An 18,899-nucleotide genomic window follows, 5' to 3' on the forward strand; every position below is an offset into this window, starting at 1 on the left:
TTCACCTTCCCACTCCTGGGCCAGACTACACTCAATCATATGACCCACTGAAGAGATGAGTCTTCAGTAAAGACTTAAAGGTTGAGACTGAGTTTGCGTTTCTGACATGGGTAGGCACACCATTCCATAAAAATGGAGCTCTATAGGAGAAAGCCCTGCCTCCAGCTGTTTGCTTAGAAATTCTAGGGACAATTAGGGGGCCTGCGTCTTGTGACCGTAGCGTACTGTATACTTCTGGCCCTTCCTTGGACACTGTTATCTAACCTCCAAACGAGCTTCAATGCCATACAACACTCCTTCCGTGGCCTCCGACTGCTCTTAGACGCTAGTAAAACCAAATGCATGCTTTTCAACCGTTCCCTGCCTGCACCCGCACGCCAGACTAGCATCACCACCCTGGATGGTTCCGACCTAGAATATGTGGACATCTATAAGTACCTAGGTGTCTGGCTCGACTGTAAACTCTCCTTCCAGACTCATATCAAACATCTCCAATCTAAAATAAAATCTAGAGTCAGCTTTCTATTCCGCAACAAAGCCTCCTTCACTCACGCCGCCAAACTTACCCTAGTAAAACTGACTATCCTACCAATACTCGACTTCGGCGATGTCATCTACAAAATAGCTTCCAATACTCTACTCAGCAAACTGGATGCAGTTTATCACAGTGCCATCCGTTTTGTTACTAAAGCACCTTATACCACCCACCACTGCGACTTGTATGCTCTCGTCGGCTGGCCCTCGCTACATATTCGTGGCCAGACCCACTGGCTCCAGGTCATCCACAAGTCCATGCTAGGTAAAGCTCCGCCTTATCTCAGTTCACTGGTCACGATGGCAACACCCACCTGTAGCACGCGCTCCAGCAGGTGTATCTCACTGATCATCCCTAAAGCCAACACCTCATTTGGCCGCCTTTCCTTTCAGTTCTCTGCTGCCTGTGACTGGAACGAATTGCAAAAATCACTGAAGTTGGAGACTTTTATCTCCCTCACCAACTTTAAACATCTGCTATCTGAGCAGCTAACCGATCGCTGCAGCTGTACATAGTCCATCGGTAATAGCCCACCCAATTTACCTACCTCATCCCCATACTGTTTTTATTTATTTACTTTTCTGCTCTTTTGCACACCAGTATCTCTACCTACACATGACCATCTGATCATTTATCACTCCAGTGTTAATCTGCAAAATTGTAATTATTCGCCTACCTCCTCATGCCTTTTGCACACAATGTATATAGACTTTTTTTCTACTGTGTTATTGACTTGTTTATTGGTTTACTCCATGTGTAACTCTGTGTTGTTGTCTGTTCACACTGCTATGCTTTATTTTGGCCAGGCCGCAGTTGTAAATGAGAACTTGTTCTCAACTAGCCTACCTGGTTAAATAAAGGTGAAATAAAAAATATTTAAAAAAACAGTCAGCCAATCCAATGACATCCCCCTTCTCTCTCCCTCTTTTTCTCTTTCTCCTCTCCCTTTTCTCTCATCATTCTCCCCCTTTCTTTCTCTCCCCCTCCCCTTTTCTAATTTTCTTTCCTTCCCTTTGTCTTTCACTCTCCCTTTCTCTTGTCTCCCCATTTTCTCTCTATCCTCTTTTCTCATTCTCCCTCTCCCCCTTCTGTCTCTTTCTCCCTTTCTCCCTCCACCACCAGTTTTAAAAACTCTTATTGAACCACACTGGCAATGTGTCAACATGAAAGTTGAAACAGTCACCCCGCCCTTCCAACCACAGCCAGGCCACATATGAATCTCTAGTTCTCTGTCGCTCTCCTTACCATTTCCCTCTGTTTCTCTCATTCTAGTTCTCTCTCCTCTCTCTGTCTCTACTACTCTTCTGTGTCGCTCTATTCTGCTTCTCTCACTACTAAACGGGGAGTTGGTTATAAGTATCTTTGGCTGGGCCAGGTTGCAGAGAGCGGGGGAAGGGTGGGGAACAAAGTCCAGGGGAAGAGCAACTAAAACCAGCAGGGGGAGGAGTCCAAAAGCTTATTACACTACATTTTAGTCTAGAATCATTCCTTATAATAATCAATTAAATGTCTCTACATCTATAACTAAAGTCAAAATGTCACAAAACAGCAGTTTTTACATTTGATCACTGATCACTTTCTGTCTTTTTAAAGCTTTAAGTAACCAGGCAAGTCAGTTAAGAACAAATTCTTATTTTCAATGACGGCCTGGGAACAGTGGGTTAACTGCCTGTTCGGGGCAGAACGACTGATTTGTACCTTGTCAGCTCAGGGGTTTGAACTTGCAACCTTCTGGTTACTAGTCCAACACTCTAACCACTAGGCTACCCTGCCATCTTACCAAATAGCACATATTCACGTAAGGTACACGATTTTAAAGTCCCCATGTTAGGGTATTTTTGAGGTTGGCTTCACAACATTTCCTGCTACGTCTATGCATGAGGACCTTTAGTGAATGCAGCCCCAGAGCGTGTCGGGTTTCAGTGAGTGGGTGGGGTTTTGTGCGAGGGCTTTTGTTACGTCATCATGTTCTACCCTATCAACGTCCTAGACGGGACAGTGTACTCGCATATCACCCAGCATACGTTGCAACTCTGAGGCAGAGGTTAGAACATTACAACACACAAGGTAGCCATTATTATCCCTACCAGTTTCATGTCTATACAATATCCTGTGGGAACCTTCTATGGGTGGTTTTTGAGCCTCTGAAGGTCTGTTTGACCCCAACCAGGATCCGAAACGTCAGGGGGGTTGTGCTCTATATATGAGGGCCTCTCCGATGTCTGTATTGTGCTCGCTTCGGCAGCACATATACTAAAATTGGAACGATACAGAGAAGATTAGCATGGCCCCTGCGCAAGGATGACACGCAAATTCGTGAAGCGTTCCTTATTTTGACCCCTTTTACCCCTATATATAAGGGGCGACATCCATCTTCCTCCTAGTATTAACCATAAGAAAATGTTTTAAATCCCATTGGAAATTGTGCCATAATGACAGTGACTTCATGTTAATTTTGATCCAATACCTCCATCTGGTGGCCACATAGCGCTATTGCATACATTGGTGTTATCACTAACAGTGATAATTTCCCAAGATGGCGTAGCAGTGAAGACGTGTTTTGTTCGCGTCTCGTGTACTTTTGTATTTTTCGTATATATATATATTTCAATTTTATTTTCGATCTCCTTTTGATTATTTATTAGATTATACCTTCCGGTAACCTGCCTCACCCAATGTGATACGGTATCGCTATTATTTTTAATTTTAGAACACATTCAAGAACCTCCAGAAGCTAACCAGATTTGTGTCAAATCGGAGGGCATGTTGTCCGGTCCTCTGGCAGTCTCTATGGGGGTGCCACAGGGTTCAATTCTCAGGCCGACTCTTTTCTCTGTATATATCAATGATGTTGCTCTTGCTGCGGGCGATTCCCTGATCCACCTCTAAGCAGACAACACCATTCTGTATACTTCTGGCCCTTCCTTGGACACTGTGTTATCTAACCTCCAAACGAGCTTCAATGCCATACAACACTCCTTCCGTGGCCTCCAACTGCTCTTAAACGCTAGTAAAACCAAATGCATGCTTTTCAACCGTTCCCTGCCTGCACCCGCACGCCCGACTAGCATCACCACCCTGGATGGTTCCGACCTAGAATATGTGGACATCTATAAGTACCTAGGTGTCTGGCTCGACTGTAAACTCTCCTTCCAGACTCATATCAAACATCTCCAATCTAAAATAAAATCTAGAGTCAGCTTTCTATTCCGCAACAAAGCCTCCTTCACTCACGCCGCCAAACTTACCCTAGTAAAACGTAAAACTGACTATCCTACCGATCCTCGACTTCGGCGATGTCATCTACAAAATAGCTTCCAATACTCTACTCTGCAAACTGGATGCAGTTTATCACAGTGCCATCCGTTTTGTTACTAAAGCACCTTATACCACCCACCACTGCGACTTGTATGCTCTCGTCGGCTGGCCCTCGCTACATATTCGTCGCCAGACCCACTGGCTCCAGGTCATCTACAAGTCCATGCTAGGTAAAGCTCCGCCTTATCTCAGTTCACTGGTCACGATGGCAACACCCACCTGTAGCACGCGCTCCAGCAGGTGTATCTCACTGATCATCCCTAAAGCCAACACCTCATTTGGCCGCCTTTCCTTTCAGTTCTCTGCTGCCTGTGACTGGAACGAATTGCAAAAATCACTGAAGTTAGACTTTTATCTCCCTCACCAACTTTAAACATCTACTATCTGAGCAGCTAACCGATCGCTGCAGCTGTACATAGTCCATCGGTAATAGCCCACCCAATTTACCTACCTCATCCCCATACTGTTTTTATTTATTTACTTTTCTGCTCTTTTGCACACCAGTATCTCTACCTACACATGACCATCTGATCATTTATCACTCCAGTGTTAATCTGCAAAATTGTAATTATTCGCCTACCTCCTCATGCCTTTTGCACAAAATGTATATAGACTCTTTTTTTCTACTGTGTTATTGACTTGTTTATTGTTTGTAACTGTGTAACTGTGTTGTTGTCTGTGTCGAATTGCTATGCTTTATCTTGGCCAGGTCGCAGTTGTAAATGAGAACTTGTTCTCAACTAGCCTACCTGGTTAAATAAAGGTGAAATAAAAAATAAAATAAAAAACAGTCAGCCAATCCAATGACATCCCCCTTCTCTCTCCCTCTTTTTCTCTTTCTCCTCTCCCTTTTCTCTCATCATTCTCCCCCTTTTTCTCTCTCCCCCTCCCCCCTTTTCTAATTTTCTTTCCCTTCCTTTGTCTCTCACTCTCTCTTTCTCTTTTTGTCTCCCCATTTTGTCTCCCCCTTTTCTCATTCTCCCTCTCCCCCTTCTGTCTCTTTCTCCCCCCACCACCAGTTTTAAAAACTCTTATTGAACCACACTGGCAATGTGTCAACATGAAAGTTGAAACAGTCACCTTCCAACCACAGCCAGGCCACATATGAATCTCTAGTTCTCTGTCCCTCTCTTTACCATTTCCCTCTGTTTCTCTCGTTCTAGTTCTCTCTCCTCTCTCTGTCTCTACTACTCTTCTGTGTCGCTCTATTCTGCTTCTCTCACTACTAAACGGGGAGTTGGTTATAAGTATCTTTGGCTGGGCCAGGTTGCAGAGAGCGGGGGAAGGGTGGGGAACAAAGTCCAGGGGAAGAGCAACTAAAACCAGCAGGGGGAGGAGTCCAAAAGCGTATTACACTACATTTTAGTCTAGAATCGTTCCTTATAATAATCAATTAAATGTCTCTACATCTATAACTAAAGTCAAAATGTCACAAAACAGCAGTTTTTACATTTGATCACTGATCATTTTCTGTCTTTTTTTTAACCTTTATTTAACCAGGCAAGTCAGTTAAGAACAAATTCTTATTTTCAATGACGGCCTGGGAACAGTGGGTTAACTGCCTGTTCGGGGCAGAACGACTGATTTGTACCTTGTCAGCTCAGGGGTTTATACTTACATTTACATTTAAGTCATTTAGCAGACGCTCTTATCCAGAGCGACTTACAAATTGGTGAATTCACCTTCTGACATCCAGTGGAACAGCCACTTTACAATAGTGCATCTAAATCATTAAGGGGGAGGGGGGGGGAGAAGGAATACTTATCCTATCCTAGGTATTCCTTGAAGAGGTGGGATTTCAGGTGTCTCCGGAAGGTGGTGATTGACTCCGCTGTCCTGGCGTCGTGAGGGAGTTTGTTCCACCATTGGGGGGCCAGAGCAGCGAACAGTTTTGACTGGGCTGAGCGGGAACTGTACTTCCTCAGTGGTAGGGAGGCGAGCAGGCCAGAGGTGGATGAACGCAGTGCCCTTGCTTGGGTGTAGGGCCTGATCAGAGCCTGGAGGTACTGCGGTGCCGTTCCCCTCACAGCTCCGTAGGCAAGCACCATGGTCTTGTAGCGGATGCGAGCTTCAACTGGAAGCCAGTGGAGAGAGCGGAGGAGCGGGGTGATGTGAGAGAACTTGGGAAGGTTGAACACCAGACGGGCTGCGGCGTTCTGGATGAGTTGTAGGGGTTTAATGGCACAGGCAGGGAGCCCAGCCAACAGCGAGTTGCAGTAATCCAGACGGGAGATGACAAGTGCCTGGATTAGGACCTGCGCCGCTTCCTGTGTGAGGCAGGGTCGTACTCTGCGGATGTTGTAGAGCTCGAACCTACAGGAACGGGCCACCGCCATGATGTTGGTTGAGAACGACAGGGTGTTGTCCAGGATCACGCCAAGGTTCTTAGCGCTCTGGGAGGAGGACACAATGGAGTTGTCAACCGTGATGGCGAGATCATGGAACGGGCAGTCCTTCCCCGGGAGGAAGAGCAGCTCCGTCTTGCCGAGGTTCAGCTTGAGGTGGTGATCCGTCATCCACACTGATATGTCTGCCAGACATGCAGAGATGCGATTCGCCACCTGGTCATCAGAAGGGGGAAAGGAGAAGATTAATTGTGTGTCGTCTGCATAGCAATGATAGGAGAGACCATGTGAGGTTATGACAGAGCCAAGTGACTTGGTGTATAGCGAGAATAGGAGAGGGCCTAGAACAGAGCCCTGGGGGACACCAGTGGTGAGAGCGCGTGGCGAGGAGACAGATTCTCGCCACGCCACCTGGTAGGAGCGACCTGTCAGGTAGGACGCAATCCAAGCGTGGGCCGCGCCGGAGATGCCCAACTCGGAGAGGGTGGAGAGGAGGATCTGATGGTTCACAGTATCGAAGGCAGCCGATAGGTCTAGAAGGCTGAGAGCAGAGGAGAGAGAGTTAGCTTTAGCAGTGCGGAGCGCCTCCGTGATACAGAGAAGAGCAGTCTCAGTTGAATGACTAGTCTTGAAACCTGACTGATTTGGATCAAGAAGGTCATTCTGAGAGAGATAGCGGGAGAGCTGGCCAAGGACGGCACGTTCAAGAGTTTTGGAGAGAAAAGAAAGAAGGGATACTGGTCTGTAGTTGTTGACATCGGAGGGATCGAGTGTAGGTTTTTTCAGAAGGGGTGCAACTCTCGCTCTCTTGAAGGCAGAAGGGACGTAGCCAGCGGTCAGGGATGAGTTGATGAGCGAGGTGAGGTAAGGGAGAAGGTCTCCGGAAATGGTCTGGAGAAGAGAGGAGGGGATAGGGTCAAGCGGGCAGGTTGTTGGGCGGCCGGCCGTCACAAGAAGCGAGATTTCATCTGAAGAGAGAGGGGAGAAAGAGGTCAGAGCACAGGGTAGGGCAGTGTGAGCAGAACCAGCGGTGTCGTTTGACTTAGCAAACGAGGATCGGATGTCGTCGACCTTCTTTTCAAAATGGTTGACGAAGTCATCTGCAGAGAGGGAGGAGGGGGAGGGGGATTCAGGAGGGAGGAGAAGGTGGCAAAGAGCTTCCTAGGGTTAGAGGCAGATGCTTGGAATTTAGAGTGGTAGAAAGTGGCTTTAGCAGCAGAGACAGAGGAGGAAAATGTAGAGAGGAGGGAGTGAAAGGATGCCAGGTCCGCAGGGAGGCGAGTTCTCCTCCATTTCCGCTCGGCTGCCCGGAGCTCTGTTCTGTGAGCTCGCAATGAGTCATCGAGCCACGGAGCGGGAGGGAGGACCGAGCCGGCCTGGAGGATAGGGGACATAGAGAGTCAAAGGATGCAGAAAGGGAAGAGAGGAGGGTTGAGGAGGCAGAATCAGGAGATAGGTTGGAGAAGGTATGAGCAGAGGGAAGAGATGATAGGATGGAAGAGGAGAGAGTAGCGGGGGAGAGAGAGCGAAGGTTGGGACGGCGCGATACCATCCGAGTAGGGGCAGTGTGGGAAGTGTTGGATGAGAGCGAGAGGGAAAAGGATACGAGGTAGTGGTCGGAGACTTGGAGGGGAGTTGCAATGAGGTTAGTGGAAGAACAGCATCTAGTAAAGATGAGGTCGAGCGTATTGCCTGCCTTGTGAGTAGGGGGGAAGGTGAGAGGGTGAGGTCAAAAGAGGAGAGGAGTGGAAAGAAGGAGGCAGAGAGGAATGAGTCAAAGGTAGACGTGGGGAGGTTAAAGTCGCCCAGGACTGTGAGAGGTGAGCCGTCCTCAGGAAAGGAGCTTATCAAGGCATCAAGCTCATTGATGAACTCTCCGAGGGAACCTGGAGGGCGATAAATGATAAGGATGTTAAGCTTGAAAGGGCTGGTAACTGTGACAGCATGGAATTCAAAGGAGGCGATAGACAGATGGGTAAGGGGAGAGAGAGAGAATGACCACTTGGGAGAGATGAGGATCCCGGTGCCACCACCCCGCTGACCAGAAGCTCCCGGGGTGTGCGAGAACACGTGGGCGGACGAAGAGAGCAGTAGGAGTAGCAGTGTTATCTGTGGTGATCCATGTTTCCGTCAGTGCCAAGAAGTCGAGGGACTGGAGGGAGGCATAGGCTGAGATGAACTCTGCCTTGTTGGCCGCAGATCGGCAGTTCCAGAGGCTACCGGAGACCTGGAACTCCACGTGGGTCGTGCGCGCTGGGACCACCAGATTAGGGTGGCCGCGGCCACGCGGTGTGGAGCGTTTGTATGGTCTGTGCAGAGAGGAGAGAACAGGGATAGATAGACACATAGTTGACAGGCTACAGAAGAGGCTACGCTAATGCAAAGGAGATTGGAATGACAAGTGGACTACACGTCTCGAATGTTCAGAAAGTTAAGCTTACGTAGCAAGAATCTTATTGACTAAAATGATTGAAATGATACAGTACTGCTGGAGTAGGCTAGCTGGCAGTGGCTGCGTTGTTGACTTTGTAGGCTAGCTGGTAGTGGCTGCGATGTTGACACTACACTAATCAAGTCGTTCCGTCGAGTGTAATAGTTTCTACAGTGCTGCTATTCGGGGCTAGCTGGCCAGCTAGCAGGTTGATTGCGTTACGTTACCTTAAAAGAACGACAATAGCTGGCTAGCTAACCTAGAAAATCGCTCTAGGCTACACAATTGTCTTAGATACAAAGACGGCTATGTAGCTAGCTAGCTACGATCAAACAAATCAAACCGTTGTACTGTAATAGTTTCTACAGTGCTGCTATTCGGGGCTAGCTGGCTAGCTACGTTAAAAGAACGACAATAGCTGGCCAGCTAACCTAGAAAATCGCTCTAGACTACACAATTGTCTTAGATACAAAGACGGCTATGTAGCTGGCTAGCTACGATCAAACAAATCAAACCGTTGTACTGTAATGAAGTGAAATGAAAATGTGATACTACCTGTGGAGCGACGCGGAATGTTGACCGGGTAGTTGAAGTTCAATTCGGTAGAGGTTGGCTAGCTGTTGGCTAGCTAGCTAGCAGCATCTCCTACGTTAAGGACGACAAATAGCTGGCTAGCTAACCTCGGTAAATTAAGATAATCACTCTAAGTCTACACACTCTAAACTACACAATTATCTTGGATACGAAGACAGCGAAGACAACTATGTAGCTAGCTGATACTACGCTAATCGAGTCGTTCAGTTGAGTGTAATAGTTTCTACAGTGCTGGTGGACAGTGGATGTTAGCTAGCTGCTTAGCTAGCTGCTGGGCAGATACGTTAGGACGACGAAATACGATAATTATGCAATTATCTTTGCAATTATCTTTGCAATTATCTTTGATACAAAGACGGCTATGTAGCTAGCTAGCTAAGAAGAAATTGCTAAGATTAGACAAATCAAACCGTTGTACTATAATGAAATGTAATGAAAACCTTCTGGTTACTAGTCCAACGCTCTAATCACTAGGCTACCCTGCCATCTTACCAAATAGCACATATTCACGTAAGGTACACGATTTTAAAAGCCCCATGTTAGGGTATTTTTGAGGTTGTCTTCACAACATTTCCTGCTACGTCTATGCATGAGGACCTTTAGTGAATGCAGCCCCAGAGCGTGTCGGGTTTCAGTGAGTGGGTGGGGTTTTGTGCGAGGGCTTTTGTTACGTCATCATGTTCTACCCTATCAACGTCCTAGACGGGACAGTGTACTCGCATATCACCCAGCATACGTTGCAACTCTGAGGCAGAGGTTAGAACATTACAACACACAAGGTAGCCATTATTATCCCTACCAGTTTCATGTCTATACAATATCCTGTGGGAACCTTCTATGGGTGGTTTTTGAGCCTCTGAAGGTCTGTTTGACCCCAACCAGGATCCGAAACGTTAGGGGGGTTGTGCTCTATATATGAGGGCCTCTCCAATGTCTGTATTGTGCTCGCTTCGGCAGCACATATACTAAAATTGGAACGATACAGAGAAGATTAGCATGGCCCCTGCGCAAGGATGACACGCAAATTCGTGAAGCGTTCCTTATTTTGACCCCTTTGACCCCTATATATAAGGGGCGACATCCATCTTCCTCCTAGTATTAACCATAAGAAAATGTTTTAAATCCCATTGGAAATTGTGCCATAATGACAGTGACTTCATGTTAATTTTGTTCCAATACCTCCATCTGGTGGCCACATAGCGCTATTGCATACATTGGTGTTATCACTAACAGTGATAATTTCCCAAGATGGCGTAGCAGTGAAGACGTGTTTTGTTCGCGTCTCGTGTACTTTTGTATTTTTCGTATATATATATATATTTCAATTTTATTTTCGATCTCCTTTTGATTATTTATTAGATTATACCTTCCGGTAACCTGCCTCACCCAATGTGATACGGTATCGCTATTATTTTTAATTTTAGAACACATTCAAGAACCTCCAGAAGCTAACCAGATTTGTGTCAAATCGGAGGGCATGTTGTCCGGTCCTCTGGCAGTCTCTATGGGGGTGCCACAGGGTTCAATTCTCAGGCCGACTCTTTTCTCGGTATATATCAATGATGTTGCTCTTGCTGCGGGCGATTCCCTGATCCACCTCTACGCAGACGACACCATTCTGTATACTTCTGGCCCTTCCTTGGACACTGTGCTATCTAACCTCCAAATGAGCTTCAATGCCATACAACACTCCTTCCGTGTCCTCCAACTGCTCTTAAACGCTAGTAAAATCAAATGCATGCTTTTCAACCGTTCCCTGCCTGCACCCGCACGCCCGACTAGCATCACCACCATGGATGGTTCCAACCTAGAATATGTGGACATCTATAAGTACCTAGGTGTCTGGCTAGACTGTAAACTCTCCTTCCAGACTCAAATCAAACATCTCCAATCTAAAATCAAATCTAGAGTCGGCTTTCTATTCCGCAACAAAGCCTACTTCACTCACGCCGCCAAACTTACCCTAGTAAAACTGACTATCCTACCGATCCTCGACTTCGGCGATTGTCATCTACAAAATAGCTTCCAATACTCTACTCAGCAAACTGGATGCAGTTTTTCACAGTGCCATCCGTTTTGTTACTAAAACACCTTATACCACCCACCTCTGTGACTTGTACCCACTGGCTCCAGGTCATCTACAAGTCCATGCTAGGTAAAGCTCCGCCTTATCTCAGTTCACAGGTCACGATGGCAACACCCACCTGTAGCACGCGCTCCAGCAGGTGTATCTCACTGATCATCCCTAAAGCCAACACCTCATTTGGCCACCTTTCCTTCCAGTTCTCTGCTGCCTGTGACTGGAACGAATTGCAAAAATCGCTGAAGTTGGGAGACTTTTATCTCCCTCACCAACTTCAAACATCTGCTATCTGAGCAGCTAACCGATCACTGCAGCTGTACATAGTCCATCGGAAAATAGCCCACCCAATTTACCTACCTCACCCCCATACTGTTTTTATTTATTTACTTTTCTGCTCTTTTGCACACCAGTATCTCTACCTGCACATGACCATCTGATCATTTATCACTCCAGTGTTAATTTGCAAAACTGTAATTATTCACCTACCTCCTCATGCCTTTTGCACAAAATGTATATAGACTCTTTTTTTCTACTGTGTTATTGACTTGTTTATTGTTTGTAACTGTGTAACTGTGTTGTTGTCTGTGTCGAATTGCTATGCTTTATCTTGGCCAGGTCGCAGTTGTAAATGAGAACTTGTTCTCAACTAGCCTACCTGGTTAAATAAAGGTGAAATAAAAAATAAAATAAAAAACAGTCAGCCAATCCAATGACATCCCCCTTCTCTCTCCCTCTTTTTCTCTTTCTCCTCTCCCTTTTCTCTCATCATTCTCCCCCTTTTTCTCTCTCCCCCTCCCCTTTTCTAATTTTCTTTCCCTTCCTTTGTCTCTCACTCTCTCTTTCTCTTTTTGTCTCCCCATTTTCTCTCCTCTTTTCTCATTCTCCCTCTCCCCCTTCTGTCTCTTTCTCCCCCCACCACCAGTTTTAAAAACTCTTATTGAACCACACTGGCAATGTGTCAACATGAAAGTTGAAACAGTCACCTTCCAACCACAGCCAGGCCACATATGAATCTCTAGTTCTCTGTCGCTCTCTTTACCATTTCCCTCTGTTTCTCTCGTTCTAGTTCTCTCTCCTCTCTCTGTCTCTACTACTCTTCTATGTCGCTCTATTCTGCTTCTCTCACTACTAAACGGGGAGTTGGTTATAAGTATCTTTGGCTGGGCCAGGTTGCAGAGAGCGGGGGAAGGGTGGGGAACAAAGTCCAGGGGAAGAGCAACTAAAACCAGCAGGGGGAGGAGTCCAAAAGCTTATTACACTACATTTTAGTCTAGAATCGTTCCTTATAATAATCAATTAAATGTCTCCACATCTATAACTAGTCAAAATGTCACAAAACAGCAGTTTTTACATTTGATCACTGATCACTTTGTCTTTTTTTTTTAAGCTTTAAGTAACCAGGCAAGTCAGTTAAGAACAAATTCTTATTTTCAATGACAGCCTAGGAACAGTGGGTTAACTGCCTGTTCGGGGCAGAACGACTGATTTGTACCTTGTCAGCTCAGGGGTTTGAACTTGCAACCTTCTGGTTACTAGTCCAACGCTCTAATCACTAGGCTACCCTGCCATCTTACCAAATAGCACATATTCACGTAAGGTACACGATTTTAAAAGCCCCATGTTAGGGTATTTTTGAGGTTGTCTTCACAACATTTCCTGCTACGTCTATGCATGAGGACCTTTAGTGAATGCAGCCCCAGAGCGTGTCGGGTTTCAGTGAGTGGGTGGGGTTTTGTGCGAGGGCTTTTGTTACGTCATCATGTTCTACCCTATCAACGTCCTAGACGGGACAGTGTACTCGCATATCACCCAGCATACGTTGCAACTCTGAGGCAGAGGTTAGAACATTACAACACACAAGGTAGCCATTATTATCTCCCGACGGGAGACGGGCCACAGCCGCTTCGGCGGCGTGGCGTTCTGCTCTGTTGCTGCTGGGGGTAAGGACGTGGCCCAGTGGCTGGCGGAAATGAAGGACGCTAAGGGGCGAGGTGAAGGACACTGAGCCACTGGCTGGGTGGTCGGACGTTTTTATTTGTAAATAGTTCACCGTTCCCCTCTACCTGGACCGAGACCTTGAGCGCGGTGTAGAGGCTTGTGTGTGTTGAGGACCCTCAGAGCTATATTGTCTGTAGTCTATAAGACTACTGGTAGGGTAACCCATGGCAGTTCTGAGGCGAGACACCAGACTAACATCGGTCCGTTCCCAAACAAAATCCTGTAAAAAATAAATAAGAGGATAGACATTACAATATACAAATATAAATCAAACATGATTTATCAACACATCTTCAGGTGAAAACTCAACTTCTTGGTAGACTAGCTTACCTTTTGCAAACATTTCTGTCCACATTTCACTATAGAGATTGCTTACATTTATTTAATGTTTATTGGATTTACATTGCAATAATTATCTTGCATTTCATCCTGTTTCCCTATGTATACTCTGGTTCATCATTAAAACTCCTAGACTGTGCTTCTGTGTCTGTCTTCCTGTTTAGACCTGGTGCTCAAAGCACATCGCTACTTAATATGCATTGTTGACATGCCCCCTGCAAACTCCTCCTCTCACCCAGCAACACCCCCCATTTCCCCTCCTCCTTGGACAGAGAAGAATAGGCAATATATGAGACGGGCATTCTTCTCTGTTCCAAATGTTGGATTTTCCATCTTGAAGGCAAGGAAAATACTATTATCATGACTGAGGAGTGCAGTGACAAGTGACAGCATAACCATATTAGATACATATAAAGGAACTTACGTTTGCTTGGAGGAGGACAGCAGTGAGGGGGGGGGGGGGGGGGTATAGGACAATATCAGTGGTGTGGAGGGGGGTGCCGGGTTAGGTTGATTATTAGCTCAGATGCAGTTAAATTCAGTTTAGTTAAAATCATAAAAAGCCACGTTTGCCCCAATGACAATCATGTTGTCACATATCATACAATGCATCCAACTACATACACTTCAAACGCATGCCATCAAAAAACGAAGGAAAATAGACAATTAAACAGTATACAATTCCAAGTTTGAGTTGACAGATGTTAGCTAAGGTTTTATAGGGTTGTCAGCAGTCAAACTTTTGCGTTTTTGTAACCCTTGTTTACAGTAGCTAGCGATCTACAGACGTTGTTAAATTACACAGGGCAGCCTCTGTAGTAAAGAAATGCGGTTGGCTAGACGTGTTATTGTCATATTTCATCACATTTATAGTCATTGATGTGGATTTCCAAAATTACCTCAGAAACTCACCGAGTAGCGTCAATGGCTGACAGAAAAAGATTTTGTGATGAAGTGACGTGAGGAAAATGATTGGCTTAACTTTTGGAACAAGCTAGGCTCTTCATTGGTAGATTTGTGCTCTCTTTCTCCAATTTGGAACAAACTGAAGCATCTGATTGGAGGAGAGGACAAATGGAACAATATGGGAATTTGGAACAGAGAAGAATGCCCGTCTCAGTCCATCTAGTAGGCTGGCCCCTGGGGGCCTCCACGGGGCACTTGGAGCACCTAAACAGGGCCCCCAAAGATAGCTGAAATGTACTTGATGTGAACATGTCAAGGTATTGAATTAATTCAGCCATATTCATGTCAAAACATGTGAAATAGGCACACTGGGCCTTTAAGAAAGTCATAACAAAGTAGGTGTCCCTACAGGTGTATATTAAGTAGCCATGTGCTTCCCAAAATTCAAAAACAGAATAACTAATGAGCCATTTGACACACGATCTCTACTTTATTTATCAAGCAAGAAAGCAGAAAAAAACATTCTTAATTTAACTATTTACATAAACATAACTATTAAACATATTACATACTGTTTGACACAACTAACTTGACATTTTTCTAGACACTCACCTTGAACTGCAGGCTGAGAAGCAATGAGCGCCTTGAAAGGAATGCAGAGATCACAGGACCAAGAGGCCTTTGAAAAAACCCCAGCAAATATGTCATAATTTCCAACTGTGTGAAACAAGTAGAATTATATTTTCCTTTAAGATATGTAACACTTACGTAGCCGCACTGTTGGGCCGGGTGTTACTGACGGGGGTGTTGCTGGCGGGGGTGTTGCTGACGGGGGTGTTGCTGGCTGCAGGTTATCTCAGTTCACTGGTCACGATGGCAACACCCACCTGTAGCACGCGCTCCAGCAGGTGTATCTCACTGATCATCCCTAAAGCCAACACCTCATTTGGCCACCTTTCCTTCCAGTTCTCTGCTGCCTGTGACTGGAACGAATTGCAAAATTCGCTGAAGTTGGAGACTTTTATCTCCCTCACCAACTTTCAACATCTGCTATCTGAGCAGCTAACTGATCGCTGCAGCTGTACATAGTCTATCGGTAAATAGCCCACCCAATTTACCTACCTCATCCCCATACTGTTTTTATTTATTTACTTTTCTGCTCTTTTGCACACCAGTATCTCTACCTACACATGACCATCTGATCATTTATCACTCCAGTGTTAAACTTGGAATTGTCCTTGATGTGGATTTATTTGCAAATTAAACGAAATTACCACAGATACTCACAGGGTAGGTATGATCAAACAACGGCTGCCGGAAAATATTTTTTGTGTGGTCAAGTTACGTGGTCAAGTTACGTTCCAGGACTTTCGGAGAGTGATGATTGGCTGAAAAACATTTGAAACAAGCTAGACTTTTCATTGGTGGGTTTTTGCTCTCTTATTCCAATTTGAAACAAGCAAAAGCTCTGATTGGAGGAGGGTATATTTGAAACAATTGAAACAATTGAAACAGAGAAGAATGAGCTCCAGATAGCGCAAAGGATGACACGCAAATTCGTGAAGCGTTCCTTATTTTGACCCCTTTATATAAGGGAGGACATCCATCTTCCTCCTAGTAATACCCATAAGAAAATGTTTTACATCCCATTGGAAATTGTGCCATAATGGCAGTGACTTCATGTTAATTTTGTTCCAATACCTCCATCTGGTGGCCACATATTGCTATTGCATACATTGGTGTTATCACTAACAGTGATAATTTCCCAAGATGGCGTAGCAGTGAAGACGTGTTTTGTTCGCGTCTCGTGTACTTTCGTATTTTTCGTATATATATATTTAAATTTTATTTTCGATCTCTTTTCGATTATTTATTCGATTATACCTTCCGGTAACCTGCCTCACCCAATGTGATACGGTATCGCTATTATTTTTAATTTTAGAACACATTCAAGAACCTCCAGAAGCTAACCAGATTTGTGTCAAATCGGAGGGCATGTTGTTCGGTCCTCTGGCAGTCTCTATGGGGGTGCCACAGGGTTCAATTCTCAGGCCGACTCTTTTCTCTGTATATATCAATGATGTTGCTCTTGCTGCGGGCGATTCCCTGATCCACCTCTACGCAGACAACACCATTCTGTATACTTCTGGCCCTTCCTTGGACACTGTTATCTAACCTCCAAATGAGCTTCAATGCCATACAACACTCCTTCCGTGGCCTCCAACTGCTCTTAAACGCTAGTAAAACCAAATGCATGCTTTTCAACCGTTCCCTGCCTGCACCCGCACGCCCGACTAGCATCACCACCCTGGATGGTTCCGACCTAGAATATGTGGACATCTATAAGTACCTAGGTGTCTGGCTCGACTGTAGACTCTCCTTCCAGACTCATATCAAACATCTCCAATCTAAAATAAAATCTAGAGTCAGCTTTCTATTCCGCAACAAAGCCTCCTTCACTCACGCCGCCAAACTTACCCTAGTAAAACTGACTATCCTACCAATCCTCGACTTCGGCGATGTCATCACAAAATAGCTTCCAATACTCTACTCAGCAAACTGGATGCAGTATATCACAGTGCCATCCGTTTTGTTACTAAAGCACCTTATATCACCCACCACTGCGACTTGTATGCTCTCGTCAGCTGGCCCTCGCTACATATTCGTCGCCAGACCCACTGGCTCCAGGTCATCTACAAGTCCATGCTAGGTAAAGCTCCGCCTTATCTCAGTTCACTGGTCACGATGGCAACACCCACCTGTAGCACGCGCTCCAGCAGGTGTATCTCATTGATCATCCCTAAAGCCAACACCTCATTTGGCCGCCTTTCCTTCCAGTTCTCTGCTGCCTGTGACTGGAACGAATTGCAAAAATCGCTGAAGTTGGAGACTTTTATCTCCCTCACCAACTTCAAACATCTGCTATCTGAGCAGCTAACCGATCGCTGCAGCTGTACATAGTCCATCGGTAATAGCCCACCCAATTTACCTACCTCATCCCCATACTGTTTTTATTTATTTACTTTTCTGCTCTTTTGCACACCAGTATCTCTACCTACACATGACCATCTGATCATTTATCACTCCAGTGTTAATCTGCAAAATTGTAATTATTCGCCTACCTCCTCATGCCTTTTGCACACAATGTATATAGACTTTTTTTCTACTGTGTTATTGACTTGTTTATTGGTTTACTCCATGTGTAACTCTGTGTTGTTGTCTGTTCACACTGCTATGCTTTATCTTGGCCAGGCCGCAGTTGTAAATGAGAACTTGTTCTCAACTAGCCTACCTGGTTAAATAAAGGTGAAATAAAAAATATTTAAAAAAACAGTCAGCCAATCCAATGACATCCCCCTTCTCTCTCCCTCTTTTTCTCTTTCTCCTCTCCCTTTTCTCTCATCATTCTCCCCCTTTCTTTCTCTCCCCCTCCCCTTTTCTAATTTTCTTTCCTTCCCTTTGTCTCTCACTCTCCCTTTCTCTTGTCTCCCCATTTTCTCTCTCTCCTCTTTTCTCATTCTCCCTCACCCCCTTCTGTCTCTTTCTCCCTTTCTCCCACCACCACCAGTTTTAAAAACTCTTATTGAACCACACTGGCAATGTGTCAACATGAAAGTTGAAACAGTCACCCCGCCCTTCCAACCACAGCCAGGCCACATATGAATCTCTAGTTCTCTGTCGCTCTCTTTACCATTTCCCTCTGTTTCTCTCGTTCTAGTTCTCTCTCCTCTCTCTGTCTCTACTACTCTTCTATGTCGCTCTATTCTGCTTCTCTCACTACTAAACGGGGAGTTGGTTATAAGTATCTTTGGCTGGGCCAGGTTGCAGAGAGCGGGGGAAGGGTGGGGAACAAAGTCCAGGGGAAGAGCAACTAAAACCAGCAGGGGGAGGAGTCCAAAAGCTTATTACACTACATTTTAGTCTAGAATCATTCCTTATAATAATCAATTAAATGTCTCTACATCTATAACTAAAGTCAAAATGTCACAAAACAGCAGTTTTTACATTCGATCACTGATCATTTTCTGTCTTTTTTTTTAACCTTTATTTAACCAGGCAAGTCAGTTAAGAACAAATTCTTATTTTCAATGACGGCCTGGGAACAGTGGGTTAACTGCCTGTTCGGGGCAGAACAACTGATTTGTACCTTGTCAGCTCAGGGGTTTGAACTTGCAACCTTCTGGTTACTAGTCCAACACTCTAACCACTAGGCTACCCTGCCATCTCACCGACTAGCACATATTCACGTAAGGTACACGATTTTAAAGTCCCCATGTTAGGGTATTTTTGAGGTTGGCTTCACAACATTTCCTGCTACGTCTATGCATGAGGACCTTTAGTGAATGCAGC

At 45.3% G+C, this 18,899-nt stretch overlaps 2 non-coding genes across 2 annotated transcripts; both read left to right on the forward strand.

Annotated features, from left to right (window-relative positions):
• The first annotated feature begins 2,764 nt into the window (after nt 1-2,764).
• Nucleotides 2,765-2,871, forward strand: LOC135531473 (U6 spliceosomal RNA). The gene has a single exon (XR_010454009.1). It is a non-coding gene; the product is annotated as a U6 spliceosomal RNA (small nuclear RNA).
• A 7,293-nt stretch (nt 2,872-10,164) lies between these two features.
• Nucleotides 10,165-10,271, forward strand: LOC135531474 (U6 spliceosomal RNA). The gene has a single exon (XR_010454010.1). It is a non-coding gene; the product is annotated as a U6 spliceosomal RNA (small nuclear RNA).
• The last annotated feature ends 8,628 nt before the right edge of the window (nt 10,272-18,899 follow it).

The sequence above is a fragment of the Oncorhynchus masou genome, unplaced genomic scaffold (genome assembly GCF_036934945.1).
Source record: "Oncorhynchus masou masou isolate Uvic2021 unplaced genomic scaffold, UVic_Omas_1.1 unplaced_scaffold_1594, whole genome shotgun sequence".
NCBI lineage: Eukaryota > Metazoa > Chordata > Actinopteri > Salmoniformes > Salmonidae > Oncorhynchus > Oncorhynchus masou.